At 43.0% G+C, this 18,732-nt stretch overlaps 1 long non-coding RNA gene across 1 annotated transcript; it reads left to right on the top strand.

The window, feature by feature from the left end:
• Positions 1 to 11,819: 11,819 nt before the first annotated feature.
• LOC148509158 (uncharacterized) lies at positions 11,820 to 16,417 on the top strand. Its single transcript, XR_015869489.1, has 3 exons — positions 11,820 to 12,494; positions 12,939 to 13,019; positions 14,119 to 16,417. It is a non-coding gene; the product is annotated as an uncharacterized LOC148509158 (long non-coding RNA).
• Positions 16,418 to 18,732: the final 2,315 nt, after the last annotated feature.

Genomic DNA, 18,732 nt, shown 5'->3' on the forward strand with positions numbered 1-18,732 from the left:
ATGATGCCAAGCCCCAACCAAAGACAAATTGTTATTGTCACTGGGGTTGGTGTATGGGCAACTGGTTACCCCATGGCCATATGCAGTCCACATGACAAGGTTATTTCCCTTCATTCGTCTTTTTTTCTTGGGATTCTGAAATCACAGTGTAAATACAGCACATTCACAGTCTATGTAGCAGGATTGTCTGTGATTAGAATCACCATAACAAAATTTAGTTAGGGTCCCAGCATGCAGTGAATCTGCTCTAGTTTCCAGGACTCTATTCTGGTCTCAGTAGAGCAGGGAAGGAGCTTCTTCTGGCGCTTGTGTTCACTGCACGTGCAACGTCTCACAAGTAGCTTCTTCTGTTGTCTTGTGAGAGCGGAACGGGAGCATTGGGGCTATCAGGCATCCTCGGCATAGGAGTTGCCGGCATTGCAGGAAATCTTCACCTCTGGGCCCTGTAGGGGCTGCACCTCCTGCCCCCACTGTAGTTCAGTCTTTGCATTGATGGTGATGTCACAGAATGAAAACAGTGCAGCCACACAGTCTTTGTATAAGATTATTCTTTGGTATTGTGAAGTAAAGTGAGCGCAGCATGTATGCACAGTCTACGTATGCAGACCTGTGACTAAATATTGATGACTTATCAGATTGACTATCTAGCAATAGGTCTGACCTCAAAATGTAATCAATGTTTTTCTGCAAACATAATGAATTGCAATTTATGGGATTGAAGGCCACCACCCAGGTTCATGGATGCAATAATGCATTGGTGCCTATGTTTTGGACCACATGTAGGTGAAGAAGCAAGTTATGGAGGGCATGATGTCATGAAACCCTGCCCCATTTGCACAATTATCGTTCTAGTGTACTGGAGTCTGCTGACGTGAAACGCATCATCAAGGCCCTGCCCACTTCACAAGAAAGAGAAGCAAGATCTAGGAGTTTGGTCTACTCTTACAATAACTCACTGAAAGTCGTGAGTCTCCCAGATGTTCTAGTAGATTAGACAAGTGTGCCATGCTGTGTGATATAGGTGCATGATATAGGCTATAGATCTAGCATGCTGTATAGCCATTAATTTGTCATTAATAAGCAACCAGCTTCAGATTTTTGTATACTATTCTTGTCTGTTTCACAGGAGTGCAAAGTAAAATATATACAGGTGTACAGCTCCAGGGAGATACACTTATTACCCAACAGAAGTCTATGGGCTTCTTATCAGGATGCCCACTGAAAGGTATCCAATCGGATCCCTCCCATCTGCCCCCACAGCATGCGCAGAAGGTCGCCAGAGGGACTTCTTGGTGTTAAACCTGGAAGTCCCTCTATCCGAGGGCATAGCAAAGGACAGCTATTATCGGGAGAGCTGTTCTTTGTGATTTTAATTGCATTTCTAAGTACATACCAGGGTAATTAACCCCGGTATGTCCCCAATAAGAGGCGGGATGTACCGCATCACAGATGCGTTGCTTAGTACATCCCGCCCCTAGTATTTTAATTATTATAGTTGTATCACCGGAAATGTCCATATTTTTCCCTGCAGAGAGCAATTCCTTTTAATCTGCATATTGAAAACAAGTAACACATAAATATCCAATGATTGAAGATCTGCACACACGCAGGAGCCGCACTGCGCATGTGCAGGTCAGGAGATCAGGTCCTGCGATGTCACTCGCAGTGCCCCAAAAGTCGCAGCATGATAGACATGCTGCTGGAGTTTTGGGGAGGCGATGGGAAGCTTTCCAGAAAACGGGAAGGGGGGGAGGGTCGGCACCATTTTTTGGGCGTGTTGAAGCCAGTGCCTGTGTCCTTGGATGCAGATTCACTGCTTGCTCCTCCTGAGTGATTTTGCTGGACAACCTGAGTAACATGGATGTCCGATTTTCACACAGCCATCGGATCAGAGAACCTGTTAGTGGGCTTCTTTTTACTTAAGACGCTTTCTGTGGCTTTTATATATTTTAGTACAGCTGCTGTGTACACAGATGCAGCGGCTGTGCTATAGTGTACATCTCTGAATCAGGCCATGTGTAACTATGCATGAATGTAAGTCATCCCCTTACTAAGCAATGATTGACAGGCCCGCAATGATGAGATCGCGTAGTAATTCCCCCCACTCCACCCCTAAACTTGTGTCATGCACCCCGCTGTGCCGACCTGGAGGAGGCAGCCAGATTGTCGGCAAGTATGACCTGGACTGAGTAGCACTTTTGTAGGTGTGTTTGAGCAATTTATTTTATCAACCGTCAGAATGGCAGTGCATACTGGGAGAACAGCTGCAGATACAGCAATGTTATATGCCAGAGGTTGCCAAACTGAGTGCCATTTCACCCTGGTGAGCCGCATGACACTTGCAGGGGTGACACTGGATGTTGTTCAAGTCTAAAATCAAATGATTTGGGCTGACATCTTTGTTGGCTAGGCCATGCTTTAGAGAGGCAGCACATGGCCATTTACACAGGCTGTACTGCTTAGTGTGTACCTGACATCCCTGCATCCTCCTACACTTCTCCATTCTACTTCTCCTTATCTGCACAGCTTCCTACAGTACACACAGAGGACCTCATTCAGAGTCGGTCGAAGCGGCTGCACGGTCGTACGCCACCGATGTTCGCTATACTGCGCATGCGTAAAGTTCGCAATACGCGTGCGCAAACTAGCCGCTACGATCAGAAATTTCTCTCTCCTTGAACACAGCCAGGTTGGTAGTTTGAGTGACAGATTGAGGCGTTTGTGGGTGGTAACAGGGGAAGGTGCTTGAAAACGGGGGAGTGGAGATCCGGACGCAGGCGTGCCTAATTATGCGAACGGCGTTTTATGGGAGTGCATACGGTTTATGGGAGTGCATAATTAGCAAAGTATTGTCATGGCACATGTGACATGGGAGGTTTTTACACTGACATGATCGTAGAGCTAAAGAGAGGGTATGGTCAACCTTAAGCTCTATGACCAGTTCCGATGGTTCTCGATGGTCTCGATTAATCCTTATATGCCTGGAGATGACGTGTAATGCGTACGAGAAGGGGGCATATTTTTTGGTCTTCCGGCCGCTTCCTCCCCTTGGTTGGCCAGCAACCGATCCGAACTTAGGGACGCAACTTGCGAGGGAATCATTTGCATATCCGGCCCCTTTTCCCGTACGACCGTGCGGCCGCTTCGACTGACTCTGAATGAGGTCCAGAGTCCTGGAAGGCCAGGCCCTAAATGTACAGTAAGTAGAATTCTCTCTCCTCTCCTGTCCACCCCTAACTCCTCAGTTCACACCCATGTTTATCCCATGCTCTGCATGTGTTTCTGTCCACCATTTGAGTGTCTGTCACCATATTTGTATTATTCACTCTGCCTTCAATCTCTATGCGTACCTGTCTCTCTGTCCCCCCTCTTTGTGTGTATGTCTCCCATTCTCCCCCATTCCATCTGTTTCCTCAATCTGATCCCACATCCCACTGTCACCACACCTTTGCCCTGTTTGGGGTATATTTACTAATGGTCGATTTTGGCTTTTTGCTGTATTTATAGGCGATTTTCTGTGTGATTTGCAATGCTTCACACACTGGCGCTTGTCACATTTTAAATGCCCAATAGAATTCACTTCATCAACTGCTGCCTTCCACATGGCCCACTTTCTTCTTGAAGATGTGCGTTGGGCCCGGGACTCATATAATGCCTCAAAGTTAGACAACAAGGAGTTTACCAATGCATAATGCAGATTTAGTTTTGCCAGGTTAGACTCCTACCCCGACTCAGAGGCCCTCTGCCTCCTCCATCACACTATCCTCACCAACTAGATCCCTCTTCTCTACCTCCTTATCCTCTCTTGCCCTACTTCTGGCAGCATCCATAACAAATAGAATAATATATACACTTAAAAAATAACACAAAACTTAAACACACACATTCTAAGGCACACACAGAAACACTGACAAAAAATGACAATAACAATACAGAAATTCACAGGACAAAACTCTAAGAAATCACTTTTTAAGTACCTCTATGAAATCACCACTCTCCTGCTAAACACCCCACAAAATACCATATCAATTAGCTTGGGTGTATGCCAGCCTTTTATGATGCGTTTCTGTGGCTTACAGAGCATGTGGTATGTTTTGGCCAGCAGGAGTACATAAGGAAGTGTTTGTTGATTTTAAAGTGCACATTCCAAGTCGACCATTTTTACACTCAACTTCAAAAATCGTATGTTAGTAAATAAGAGATTTGGCCAGTTATTTATACACATTCGATTTCAGTTGATTAAAATCTACATAAAAATCGACTCAAAAATTGACCTTTTGTCTTCCACTTCTACCCTCTTTATGCCTTTCCTTCTATTCTGTTTAATGTGATAGGCAAAATCAGAGCTGGTTGCTGCCAAACCGAAGTTACTTGAACAAACAGAAGCGCAATCATGTCCACCACAACATAACTGAACCTAAGCATGACAGGTAAGCACAATTTTTGTTAATTTAATAATTTATCTCATAAACAAACTTTTGGCCTAGATGTGCTGCAAATATAAAAGGGTGCCATGATTTGAGAAAGTTTGGGAACCATTTTATACTTACTACCTATTACTAAATTAACTTGCTAGAAATAAACCTATCAATCTATAGGGGTTTATGTGCAATTTGTATATTTTCAGCAATTGTTGCTACAGAATTTAAAACAGTGATTTTTTTATGCTTTGGTTTGGAAAATATATAAGTTACATTATATATTTGTTTTTGCCTAACACAGTAGTACCTATCAAGTGCACAGCTCATGGCACTTGATAGGGGTGGAGCTTGTAAAATTGTAGGTATGGTATCAGTAATTTATGGGAATGGTTGGACACACTAGAGATGTGGTTTATTATTCAAAGCTTAGAATCTATAATTGTTTTATTTAATATATACTGTAGGTATAGTAAGTATGAAACGGATGAATGTCATTTTCTCTCTATTGCTATGATAGTAGAGGTAAGCTGTCCAATGTTAACGTAATTACGTCAGTAGAGCAGGGGTAGCCAGAGCATTGATTGCGATAGACCAGCCGACCAGTCGATCGTGGTGGACGTCCAGCAGCAGCCAATAAGAATAAGGCTGATTTTTATTGGCTAGCCGAGCAGAACTGCAACCGTAGCTTGTCGAAGCCACAGTTACTTGAAGTTACGACTGCCTCTGTCAGATATCATTGTGATAGCCAAGAAGAGTCAAGTCACATGTAACAGCCTCCAATGCGCTGGTGCCAGAGAGCCAGATTAAGGGAGGGGCATAGGGGCAGGGCTGACTCGAGGGCATCACCCCATAGAGGGAGCAGTGCGACCATCAACGGGACCCTGGACTGATCAAGACTGGCAGGCCTAATGGCTACCACAGTGCTCTGGAGTGAGGTTGCTGCTGGACTGTCGGTACCACCCACAGCTGAAGGCGGAGAGGGACTGGGAGCTCCTCTCTCTCAGAAAGGTCAGGCCAGACTTCTTGGGGAGCTGGGGCAATTAATGTGTGTTTTATTTTTTTCTGTAGGGAACAATGTTTTTTCATTCCTGTGGGTGACAATGTGTTTGGTATTTTCCTGTGGGAGCCAATATGTTTTATATTTTCTTTTATGACTTAGTCATAGTTTCATCCCCACTGCTTTAGTACATGACTTACGTCACTGCAGCAGTGGGAATGCCATGAAGAAGAATGGAAATGTGTCATCCACTCACTTCAAGTGGTGTAATGTTGTTGGGACGAGCGGGCCTTGTGCATTGGGCGCCGTGGCAGGCCCAGCAGAGGGGGGGCTGCACCGACCAGGGCAGCATACCCATACCACCCACCATTACGCCACCACCCACCAAGAGTCAGACCCGCCATTGTGCCGCCATGGACCAGCCGAGCACCATGAGTGTCACGTTTCCTGCTGGTATGAAGAGCCCCGGTGCCTGCCTGGCCTCACTGTTTGCTGGCTCATCCAGATAGGTGAGGGCGGCTGACAGTTAACGTAAGAGGGGGAAACACAGAGAGAAACACACAATGTCAGAAGGGGGTGGACACACAGAGACACACAATGACTGGAGGGGTAAAACACAGAATGACTGGAGGGGGGATTTTGGAAACACAGCGAGAGACATAATGACTGGAGGGAGGAAAGACAGAGAGAGACACACAATGACTGGAGGGGGGGAACAGAGAGACACACAATGACTGGTGGGGGAAACAGAGAGACCCACAAAGACTGGAGGGGGGAAACACAGAGAGACAGATTGGGGGGGGCACACAGAATGTAGGGGGAGGCTGTTAGACACAGAGTAAAGGGAGGGGGAGACAGATACAGAGTGAATGGGGATGGTGAGAGATGCAGGCGGAACATGATGGTGTGGCAGAGAGACGTAGGCGGAACATGATGGTGTGGCTGATAGAGATGTAGGGGGGAGATGATTGTGTGGCTGAGAGACGAAGGGGGGATGGTGTCGCTTAAAGTCGCAGGGGGGATGGTGTTGCTGAAAGACGCAAGGGGGATGATGTCACTGATAGATGATGCAGGGAGGACGTTATGGTGTGGCTGAGAGATGATGCAGGGAGAAGATGATGGCATGTCTGAAAGATGCAGGGGGGAGATGATGGTGTGGCTGAGAGACGCAGAAGGGAGATGATGGTGTGGTTGAGAGAAGCAGGGGGCAGGATGTGACACAGGGGGCACAAGTCTGGATGATCTGCTGTTGTATGACGATGACTTTGGTAATATTCCTACACAAACAGGCATCTTCCAGACCATGTGATATCCTACATGAATAGTGAATACCGACTGACGCCATCTGCCCAGGATACCTTTCTTCAGAGGTTGTCCATTGTGAGAAACCACCGTATAGGTAAGGCGCATATGGAATGGAAAGGAATGTTCCCAGAGTGATGAAAAACGGGTGGCATGTTATGTTGACACGCCCCCATTTTTCAGTGGCCACGCTCCTTGTGACATTTTGTCACTCCTATTTTTTGTAGCGTGCACACAGATGTATGGGGGGGGCGCCATTCTTCATCTTGCCCTGGGCTCCAAAGACCCTAGTTACGCCTCTGCTCCCTTCAGAATATCTTTTGGATCGATACGGGATTGTTACTGGTAAATCTATACAGTTTGAAAATAGTTGGGGGAATTACAATACAGAATACAGCAGAACACTTTTCTAGTATGGAAGAGGGGACACAGGGCCTAATTCAGAGATAGGCACAGTTACCACAGCCACTGTGTCTTTGTACGGAGCGATTCTGCTAAAATATGCATCTTGAGTTAAAATTCGCCCTCTGCTGGCTTTTGTGATCCGCTACGTCCAAGTACACGGTGTCAGATCAACTGCGTGACCATCGGACAGCTGAGTTAGTTACTCTGTGTGTACGGTTAAATCACGCAGCCGGGGCCAGTGAACCCTTGCCCATGGATGCAGCCACTGACTTTGGCATGCCCAGAAAATGGGGTCTACATGCCAGTTTTCTGCAATGTTTCCTGTCGCCACCCCCCAAATGCCAGGAGCATGTCAATCATGCTGCAGTATTCCAGGCATTGCGAGTGACATCACAGCCCCAGATCTGCACATGCTCAGATCTAAAAGCATTGGAGATCTGCGCAAACATCGGGTTTACTTACATCTCTGAATTAGGTCCACAGGGCAATTATCCATCGCCAATATAGCTCACTGGCTGTATCAATGGAAATCGGTCATTGGACAGACCCTAAATATTGGTGTTTTTGCTATATTGATACAAGATTTCCATCCCTAGCGGTGGTCTTCTCAGCCAGGAATCCAAAAAAGCTCACTGAAATATGTGAGTCTCCTAGAATAGACAAGTAATAGGCTCCACAAAGCAGTATAAAAAATTCTTTAACTTGTAACATCTGCACCGTTTCTGCCATTTTCTTTTTAACAAAGGCAGCTTACACACAAAAGACTTTCCTTTTCTCCAGCTTCTCCCTTCTCCCCTTCCAATCCCACACATATCTGCTGAGTGTTTACAAAGATTCCATGCAATAGTTCAACAGCACTGTTTGGAGAAGCAGAGCAATGAATGAAAACTATTCTCCTTATTTGCTTCTATGCACACAGCTGCATATTGCTTAAGAGTAAACAATCTCCTCGGTTAAGTGCCCATTGCAATAGAATAGGGTCACCTATCAAGAAGAACAACATAAGGATATTGGTAGGTTCATCCACCTGTCAGTTATAGAGAACTTCTTTCCATAGGTTACTAGTGGCCCAACATTCCATGTCTATTTCTGAGACATGTTATTATTATTATTATTATTATTATTATTATTATTATTATTATTATCCTTTATTTATATGGCGCCACAAGTGTTCCGCAGCACCTTACATAGTACATAAAACTAATAAGTGAACAAGAAACAAGTAACTTACAGTACATTACAGTGCAGGACAAGGACACGATTTATATACATTGCTGCAATAGTGATTAAACACTCACAATAAGCAGCCGGGAGTTGGCAGAGACGTGTTCGGTGCCCTTATGGGGAGTAAGGAGTCGAAGAAAATGTAAAGAGAAGCACATGAGGGAAGAGGTCTCTGCATGTTCATAAAGGAACACAATTATTTTCTTTACTGTTAAATTCAGAAGGAGAAAATTATAAACTGTTCCTGTTAAGCCCTCATCTATTATGTACTTTAAGTAGGAGACAACTTTCTTTACAAATATAATCACCACTCATGTACCAAACAAAGGTCAGTGCTCCTCTGGTCTACTGTACAAAAGTACTGTACAAAAATGTTTCCCCAAATAATGTATGAAGGTAAGTGTGCAAAGATAAGTACGTATGCATTTACTGCACAGAGGTAAGTGTTCCCCTGTGCACTAAAGAGTGGTGAGTGCTCAACTAGCACAAACTTAAGTGCTCGCCCATGTACTATAAAAAGCTAAATACTGACCTCTGTATAAAATACTCACCACTGTAATGTTAATTGTCCATCCCTGTACAGCAAGATGTATGTGTTCATCCATGTAAAGCACATATGTTCTCATTTGTGAATTGCATAATGACAAGTGCTAATATGTGTACTATATAGAATGCTTACCATGTGCAGCACAAAGGTAAGTGCTGAAAAGTAGTAAGTATTCACCAGTGTACAATATGAAGGTACACGCTATCCGTAGGCTGAATAAATTTATGCATTCTCCCATGTACTGTGTAGAAATACTGAACTATGGAGCTCATTCAGACCCGCTCGCTAGATGCGTTCGCTCGCTCCCAGCGTATGCAAATCCAGCGCACGCCCAGCAAGGCAGGCAATCGCACGGCAAGGCATTAGCACGCCCAATATGTCTTGGCGTGCGATCACTTTGTGTATGCAGACACCCACCAGCCATTGATAAGACGCCCACTTGCGCACGTCATCTCCTGGAAGTGCATGAAAACATTGGTACATCGAGCACCATCGGATGTGCTCGCAGTGCTTGAGGTTGACAATATCTGGCCGCAAGCACTGCGATCACTTCAGTGCGAAGTACAACCTGGTGACGTGTACTATGACGCTGCCTGTTAAATATGCGCGCCTCTGAAACGGTGTTGAAACACTCAGGCACTCCTGCGTTCGTACTTCCACTCCCCCATTTCTAGTGACCTGCCCCTGTTACCACCCACAAACAGACTCTCCTGTCACTCATTCAACTGGGCTGTCTATGCTGGGTGAGCGAGCGCTTCCCGATCTTTCGCAGTGGGTTGCGCACGCGCATTGCGATGCATGTGCAGATTGCAAATATCGGCCAGCTACGGGCGAACGCATCCTAGCGAGTGGGTCTGAATCAGCTCCTATGCTCTGTACAAAGTTGTTTCATAAGTTTTGTACAAAGGTAAGTACAGATGCATCCATCCTAAATAAACCATACAGCGCAAAATACCTGTTGTGAGTGACCCGCCAGGTATCGTGCAACTCTGCTATATCTGTGTGCGACTTAGTCTGTGCACAGAACTTGGCGTGGAAAAAGCTGCGGCCATCGCCTCGTGGCACTTCGTATTCAGAGACTCAATCGCACACAGATATACATATTAATTTAATCAGCAAAGTATCCTGGTGCGTCCTAGTCGCATCATATTGTGACTTAGATGCAATTTCGGAAAAAAAAAAAAAGAGTGTCACGGGACCTGGCGCTCCAAGAGAGGCTGTTTGGCATGGCTGCAGCAAAGATGTGCGAGGACACATCTGTATCCCTTAAGTATAAGTGCTTGCCTATGTGCAGTACATAGGCAGTAGAGTATCTAGAATGTGGATGCAGGGTGTGCAGGGCAAACGGGCCCCTGGGTCCAAGGGGGCCCACACCGTAAACCTGCACCCATTTAGTCAATACTTACCTCTCCCAAGTCCTGCATCGGCAGCGTCAAAGCTGCTCAAATTACCTGAAAAATAGGGCAGCTGCCATTTTTCCGAAATTTACAGTAGAACAATCACAGGGAAAATGGCCACCGCTCCATTTCCCTGAAGACCTGCGCAAGCACTGTAGACTCTGGCAAAGTGCTCATAATTGCGCTGCAAGAGGCTGCAGTATAGTATAATGCCGCCAGTCGCCTAAGATAATACGCCTCTGTACATAGGTGACCATTTACCATTATGCAGTGCATGATTGAGCACTTACTTTGTAACAGTACAGGGGTAAAAGCCTATCTTTGCCCAGTTCATTTATGTTTATTTAATACACTACTAGAGGGATCACCTTTCACTGTACACTACATGTCTGAATACTAAGGGCCTGATTCAGAGCCGGACGCAATTAGCGCTCGCTCGTCCAGAAAATAGGGGTGGATATTCAAATGAACCGTTCGCTGTTTGCGGTCTGTTCACGCCTCTAGGTCTGAACGAGCGAACAAAACTTGCGGTCGTTTTTTGGGAAACTACGCCCCCTGGCCGCTCGCATCCTACGTCATGTCTGCTATTTATTAGATTAATCGAGTACATCGACCAGCGTATGAACTGCTCGCTATTCTTGTGGCTGGTTTTTGCTACCACAATTTTGCGAGCAGATCTGGCTATAAAATAACCTAGTGACGTGGTCAATGACGCTGCTGTTTTAATTATGCACACCCATAAAACGCCCGTTTTGACCTTTAAGCACGCCTGCGATCGGATCTCCACTCCCCGTTTTCAAGCACCTTCCCCTGTTACCACCCACATACGCCTCTTTCTGTCACTCAAATTATCAGGCATTCGCTATTTTGCGAGCACATGAATTTCGACCGCACTGACTGGTTTGCGCATGCGTATAACGATCCGTACGCATGCGCAGTTGGGCAAACATCGCTCGGAGCGAACGAGCGGCCGCTTACGAGTGGCTCTGAATCAGGCTCTAAGTTTGATACAGCACGTGGGAGAGCACTTACCATTGTTTAGTTCACTTACTTTTGTAACAATACTTAGCGGATCACTTACCTCTGTACAATTCTTAGGGAGCACTTACCCTTGTACAGTTTAGTTTATTATTTATCATGAGAGACACTTACCTTTATTTAGCTTATGGGGGAACATGTCCCTTGATCCAGTGTGCAGGTGATTATTTATAAAATTTAAAGTAAAGTAAGTGATCACCCATGCACTGCACAAAGGCAAGTGCTCACCAGTATAGTGCATATAGGTAAGTGCTTGCCAGTGCACCGCACTGAAATGCTCACCCATCTAAGTACAAAGACAGTGTGTGCTTGCAATACTATACAAGAGAAGAGAGTTAGAACATATACACAACATTCCTCCTCTCCCTGTAAATCGCTCTCTGGTATGTCGAACATGGTATAATGGGGGCATTGTACCCTGAGCTCCACCCCTTGTGATGACATGAGATGAGGATGATGAAAAGGGCTCAGATTCTGAGAGAAGCCAGTGCCAGCAAGGGAAACAGAATGACAGAGGAAAGCTATTAACACAGAAGTTTGTTTAGAAACTGGTATCCACAGGACCTGGGTTTGAATTGCATAGAAGCAGAAATCCACACAACCTTCTGCATGGATTTTCTAGTAGTAGGGGCCCAATCACCCTCTGCATGAATTGTACAGAAGTTGGGGGGCCAAGGACCCTCTGCATGGATTGTACAAAATTAGGGTCCCAAGGAACCTAAGCATGGATTGTAGAGAATTAGGGGCCCAAAGATTCTTTGCATGGATTGTACAAAAGTAGGGACCCAAAGACTCTCTGCATGGATTATGGAGAAGTAGAGGCCTCTGCATGGATTGTACAGAATTAGGGGCCCAATGATACTCTGCATGGATTGTACAGAATTAGGGGCCCATGTAGCCTCTGCATGGATTGTACAGAAGTTGGGGTCCAATGATACTCTGCATGGATTGTACAGAATTAGGGGCCCAATGATACTCTGCATGGATTGTACAGAATTAGGGGCCCATGGACCCTCTGTATGGATTGTACAGAAGTAGGGGCCCAAGGATCCTCTGCATGGATTGTACAGTGGCAGATATTGGATGGAACTTGGAACATTGGAAGTTCTGTGCATAAAGTAGAATGTTATCAGGAATCTGTGAGAAGAAATTCCTGCACACAGGTATAGGATGCGCCCAATAACTCTCTGTAACTGTCTTTAGCTATAAAATGTTCATCCCCCCCAAAAACCATTAGGACTGCTTTTACTGCCAGGACTTTTTGGATCATGTAATCATTTGAAGATATAAATTTTTCTACTGGTCATCTACAGTGTAGTTAGCTGATATTGGAATTAATGCTGATCATGGAATTGTCTGCCATCTGTTTATTTGTACCAGTAGCTGTATTGACACAATGCTATCTGCGGCCGTCTCTGCTGACAACTAACTTCCCATAATGCTTTGTGGTAAAAGAACAGTCCTCCCATCTTTATTTAATATTGGACGTCATTAATACATTTCTGTAAGACATGATTGCAGCAATATACTGATTACAGAATTGTTTTAAAAAAATAGAATAATAATTATAATTATTAGTACACAATTATTATTTATTATTTCCATAGGTTTAACTGGAGAGCAAAAAATACTATTTGCTAAAACATGGTGATGGAGTTTAAATGAAACATTTTCAATGTTTTCAAGAGGTAAGTTTATCTTCTGAAAATAATCTCTACCCACATAAGCCATTTTGTACTGAGCTATTGACCTACAGTTGATTTTCCCACTCATTTTCCTATCGCTATTACCCAGATAAATCACATAACAATTAAATCACTGGTAACATTATTTACAAAAGTAGTGGGAAAAAACAGAATAAAACGTTTACAGTATTTACTGCAAATTGGCACATGCTATTTGTGCTCAGCATCTACAGTAGTCATGACTGGCAGGCATACTCTTGTCTTAATGCATTAAGGGGAAGATGTACTAAGCTCTGAAAAGTGATAAACTGGAGAGTGATAAATAACCAGCCACTCAGCTCCTAACTGTCATATTACAGGCTGTGTTTGAAAAATGACAGTAGGTAGCTGATTGGCTGGTGATTTATCACTCTCCAGTTTATCACCTTTCAGAGCTTAGTACATCTGGCCCTAACTATGTAACTAATATTATTAACGAGAAAGTGAGTGAGAGAGAGAGAGAGAGAGAGAGAGAGAGAGAGAGAGAGAGAGAGAGAGGTAAATTTACTAAGATGGGAGTTCTATTAAGAAGTGATGTTGCCAATAGCAACCAATCAGATTCCAGGTATTATCTTCTAGAAGGTGTTAGATAAATGAGAAGTAGAATATGATTGGTTGCTATGGGCAACATCACTTCTCTATAGAACTCCCATCTTAGTAAATTCACCCCAGAGAGTCACAAACACAAGGGGGATCATACAAACTCTACACAGATAGTGCTCTGGTTAAAGTTGGGCCCATGGTTCCAGTGCTGTGATGCAAACTAATAAGTTAACCATTAGCTAACTGAACATGAGCACAGAGCCTCTGCCTGTTTGTTAAAGGTAGTTTCAGAGCAGCTACAGAACCACAGGATGGCCAAGCCTACTTTATACCATAAATTACAGTGAGAATTTTAGTAAACAATAACATACTATAAAAACATTCAGAAACCATAATGGTTGTATTGAATAATTGACATTTTCAGTTTATATTGATGCTTTTGCTGGGAAGATCCTTGTATCTTTCTGCAATATACTGCATTGTTATTTTTATTATCTACACATGTTCATTTTCTGGCAAGGTAAGAGTTAAATCATCACACTCCCAAAGTTCCAGAATGCACTGATGGGGATTGAGAACTCCCGGCAGCCTATTGATGTTGGAAACTCTCCATATGTGATCTTTATATTGAAAACGTCTAAATTGAAAAGGTTTTTGTCACATTATACAGAGGGAACATTGTGCATGTCTGGAAGTGAGTGGGGTGTTATATAAACAGGATGCACAGGGGGAGACGTGAGGAGAGAGGTGCAAACAAAAAGCTTATTGACACACAGAAGAGGCATATCTCAAAGGAGAGAAAACTCTGTGTATAGTAACATAGAAAGTTGGTCAGGCTGACAGAGTATAAATGATGGTAACATTGTATTTTAGTTTACAGCTTTCTCTTTTCTCCCACTCAGGGAAATGAATGATGGAATAAAATCTACATATAGGCAGGGAGAATTGGGGGCTGATTACTAGATCAGAGTCAGAGGAGGCGACCTACAGGGAGGCTGAGACAATGGTATCTACAGAGCGAGACAAAGAGAAAGGTTACAGAGAAACATTAAAGTGGTGTATTAAGAAAGGCATTGATGAGAGGGTGTGTGTGGGGATACTAAAGATAGGAGGGGATCTTAAGAGAGGCAGGAGAGAATGGGAATCACAAAGACAGGGGAGGGGGTATTTATAGTTGCCAATGGGTCTGCAAAGTCATTGAGAGGGAGGGATTGCTGCATATTATAGTAGAGAGTTGTACAGAAGAGAGGGGGGGGACTAGGGGGTGTTAACAGAAAAGGGAGAAGGAAAGGAACCTACTGAGATACAAGTGAGAGGTAGTTCTATATACCTCAGAAAGCAGGAGAAAGGATCTAAACACAGAGACAAGGGAGAAGAGACAAGAAACCTTGGTCTACAGGGATACAGGGGAGGTGTCTACACAGAATACTTTAGTTAGAACAATAGAGAGAAAAGGAAGAGGAGGGGGGTAAATAGAAAAAGGAGATTTATCAAGAATCCGAGTTACATGCAATGTACAGAAAGATTGGAGAGGGGATTTACAATGAGTTGGGACATGCAGATATGGTAAAGGAGGGACTAGAGAGAAGGAGTGTGGGTCTACAGAGAATCAGAGGTAAAAGTGGCCTACAAAGAGTCAGGTCTGCATGGTGTAAGGGATTTCTGATATTTAGATAAGATCCGGGGCAGAAGGGCTTTACAGAAACAGAGAAATATGCATCTATATAGGCAAAGAAGCTGCAATAACACAGTGAGGCGTAGCGCTACAAGAAGGAAGCTGCATAGAAGAAATCAGAATGACAGGCTGAGAGGAGTATAGAGAATAAGGAGGATTGATACGGACATTACAGGGAAACATCATTCTGCATAGGTGACATAAGAGAAGGTTACTGGTACCACAAATATAGAAAGACAGACTACTGTGATATACAGAGTGACAGCCAAAAGCCAAGATCTGCAGGGAGACAGGGAGAAAGGGACAGAGAGAAAGACAAATGAAGGAAGTAGCATGTAAAGGGACAGGGAAAGATGATATATTTGAAAGACAAACACTAAGGAGAGGTTTCTAAACAGAGGATATATGAAGACAGTTACAGATGTGCGCAGGGGGTGAGAAGGCTTCAGTGGGAAACAGATCCAATAGGCGGAAAGGATTGCTGCAGTGAAACACTGAGAGGGGGAAAACAATCTAGAAAAGAAAAGGGGAGGAAGGTCAGAGCAAAGAAAAAGAAGATGCAGAAGAGGACTTGAGGTATGTACAGACACTATCACACCTAGAAGTACACTCAGAATAAAGACCACATGTGTTTTAGAGGGAATACATATAGCAAACATCATTAGACTCTGGGGACCTACTTGGAAGAGTTTTACATAGGTACACAATATGGGTTACTACAGGAAAACCACTGCCATACCACTTCACTTACAGGGATTTATTTCAGTTACAAATCTGTACTTAAAAACTAGATTACAATGAAGATATATTAGATCTTAATTCGCAAATGGGATTTAGAGGAAAGGTGTATTCCTTATACATTTATAGACACATGAGGGGACTGGATAATATGCAAAGATGTATAAGGGAGTATTTGGGTGAGTAGACATTTAAGTACCCCATTACCACTTAGTGCACCTTTAGCAGCCACAATGGTGTTTGTTACATATCTAAGGGATGTCACTTGGTAGAAAAAAGTGGAAAAACAATGAACAATGTGTAACATCATATTTCAAAAGGATATTACTCAATATTTGAATGTATTATATTAATATGTAAAGACATGCATCAATATTGTAACTAAGCTTGTAATAATATTACATTAAATGCAATGCAAAAATATTATGTTGTAATGTGGTTTGTTAAATATATAATAGTGGTTGGAACTGACAATGAATAAATGGAAGATGTATTACCATCTATGTGGATTTGATTGTTGCCTGTGTTGTAGCAGTCTTGCTTAGTAACAAGTACTATGTTGTAGTCTCTGAATTCATACTGACTACAGACATAGCTTTATGGTGCATACATAATGCCATAAATAACTTTTTAAATAGATTTTATACAAAATGACACACATGCACAACATAACACATGACACACATGCACAACATAACACATTACACACATGCACAACATAACACATGACACACATGCACAACATAACACATTACACACATGCACAACATAACACATTACACACATGCACAACATAACACATTACACACATGCACAACATAACACATTACACACATGCACAACATAACACATTACACACATGCACAACATAACACATTACACACATGCACAACCTTTTTATTTTGCTTTTATTTTTTGTTCAGTTTTCCTTTTAAAGGTAAAAAGGAAGTATCAAAGGTTTCTTTCTATTGCATACAATTAAATCTAACTGAACTATATAACTAGTTAAGCTGGGTACACAGGTAAAGATTTTCTGTCCAACCATCCAACTAGTTGATTGGTTGGAATGAAAACCTGGTAACGTATGGGAGTAACTGATGATCAGCAATTTGCTCCTAAATGCCAGAAAACAGATGAAAATGGTCGTTAGACAATTTGTTAAATGTTTGATCTAAACAATTTGTTCACACAACAGTTTTTATCCATTTTCCGCCGCTTGGGAGCAAATTGCTGATTGTCATTTGCTTTCATACCTCACAAGATTTTCATTCCAACCAATCAACTAGTTGGATGGTTGGACAGAAAATCTTTACGTATGTACCCAGCCTTACATTAGAAATACAATAAGAATGTTATTTTATTAAGTCACTTATCCTTTCATTTCCAGAGTTTGTACTGTGTAAGCATCAGTCAAAGTAGCTAAAGCTGAGTGTGAGGAGGTTTATTTCTTAAACGAGGCTAAAGTTAGCTTCTTATTCACTTCTTATTCGAGCTCCGGCTTCTTATTCACTTCTTATTAATTTCCCAGCTTCGTATTCAGAACATGTTATATTAAAACAATTAAATCAAATTGAATCACTAGGATTATATTGTATAAACAAAATAGAATGTCTATTACAAAAAATTCTATTGTTTTTGCTTGGCCCACAAATGGGCATTAATAGGGTGGTAAAGTGGGCACAGACACCAGATTTTCTACATTTGAATAAGTAGCTGTAGTTGTGCAAGGGTTAAATAGCCTTGGGCAACAAATTTGACACTTGGAATCCACAGAAGGGGGGTCACTTACATATGACCCACTTGCAATTGGCCTTGCATAACATGGTTTGGGCATGAAATAGGGTGGCAAAGTGGTCACAGGCACCACTTTATACATTTGAATAAGTAGCTGTAGGTGTGCATGGGTTAAAATAGCCTTAGGCAACAAGTATGACACTTGGAACTCACACAGTGGGGTCATTAACATATGACCCACTTGCAATTGGCCTTGCCTAACAAGGTTTTGGGCATAAAATAGGGTGGTAAAGTGGGCAAAGGGACCAGATTTTCTACAATTGAATAAGTAGCTGTAGTTGTGCAAAGGTTAAATAAACCAACATCAACAATCTAGTTTTAGCATGTTAAATGTTGTCATTCTAAATGTGGCCACATTTTAACCATATTGACCTAATTGACCTAATTCTATGTCAACATATACAGTAGGTTCTCGATCTTACGTCCATGGCAACATTCAGAACTGGTTGACATTCTGATGTCAAAATACCAAATCCGTATTTAATTATAGTCCCTCTTATTACAGCCTTCGAGGCTTCTCTAAAGGCTTTATCTGAGAATATGGCTAATGTCATACTAATGTCTCTCATTAGCAATGTCCAGCAAACAATAACACTCACAAATTAACTGACAGGTTCTGTTAGCTATAATAACATGAGAGTGGAATAACCAATCACATAAGACCAATTTGCATACCACTTATCAGCAAAGAGAGCTTCCTCTTTATAATCCTGCAAAGAACTACACAGAACGGCACACTACTCCTAGAAGAAGGCTTTTCAAAGCTGAAACGCGTTGAAGAACATTGATATCCTTAACACTGGCTCCAGGAGACTCTATTTACTAAATACATTCTACTACGGGACCAAAACTCCCGCCGTGAGCACGTGACTATACCTGGAAGTCGCGTCTAGAAGCGGACATCAGGAAGACGCGAGCCGGCGAGGG

This window comes from Taudactylus pleione, unplaced genomic scaffold (genome assembly GCF_031769625.1).
Source record: "Taudactylus pleione unplaced genomic scaffold, aTauple2 ptg000331l, whole genome shotgun sequence".
NCBI classification, from domain to species: Eukaryota; Metazoa; Chordata; class Amphibia; order Anura; family Myobatrachidae; genus Taudactylus; species Taudactylus pleione.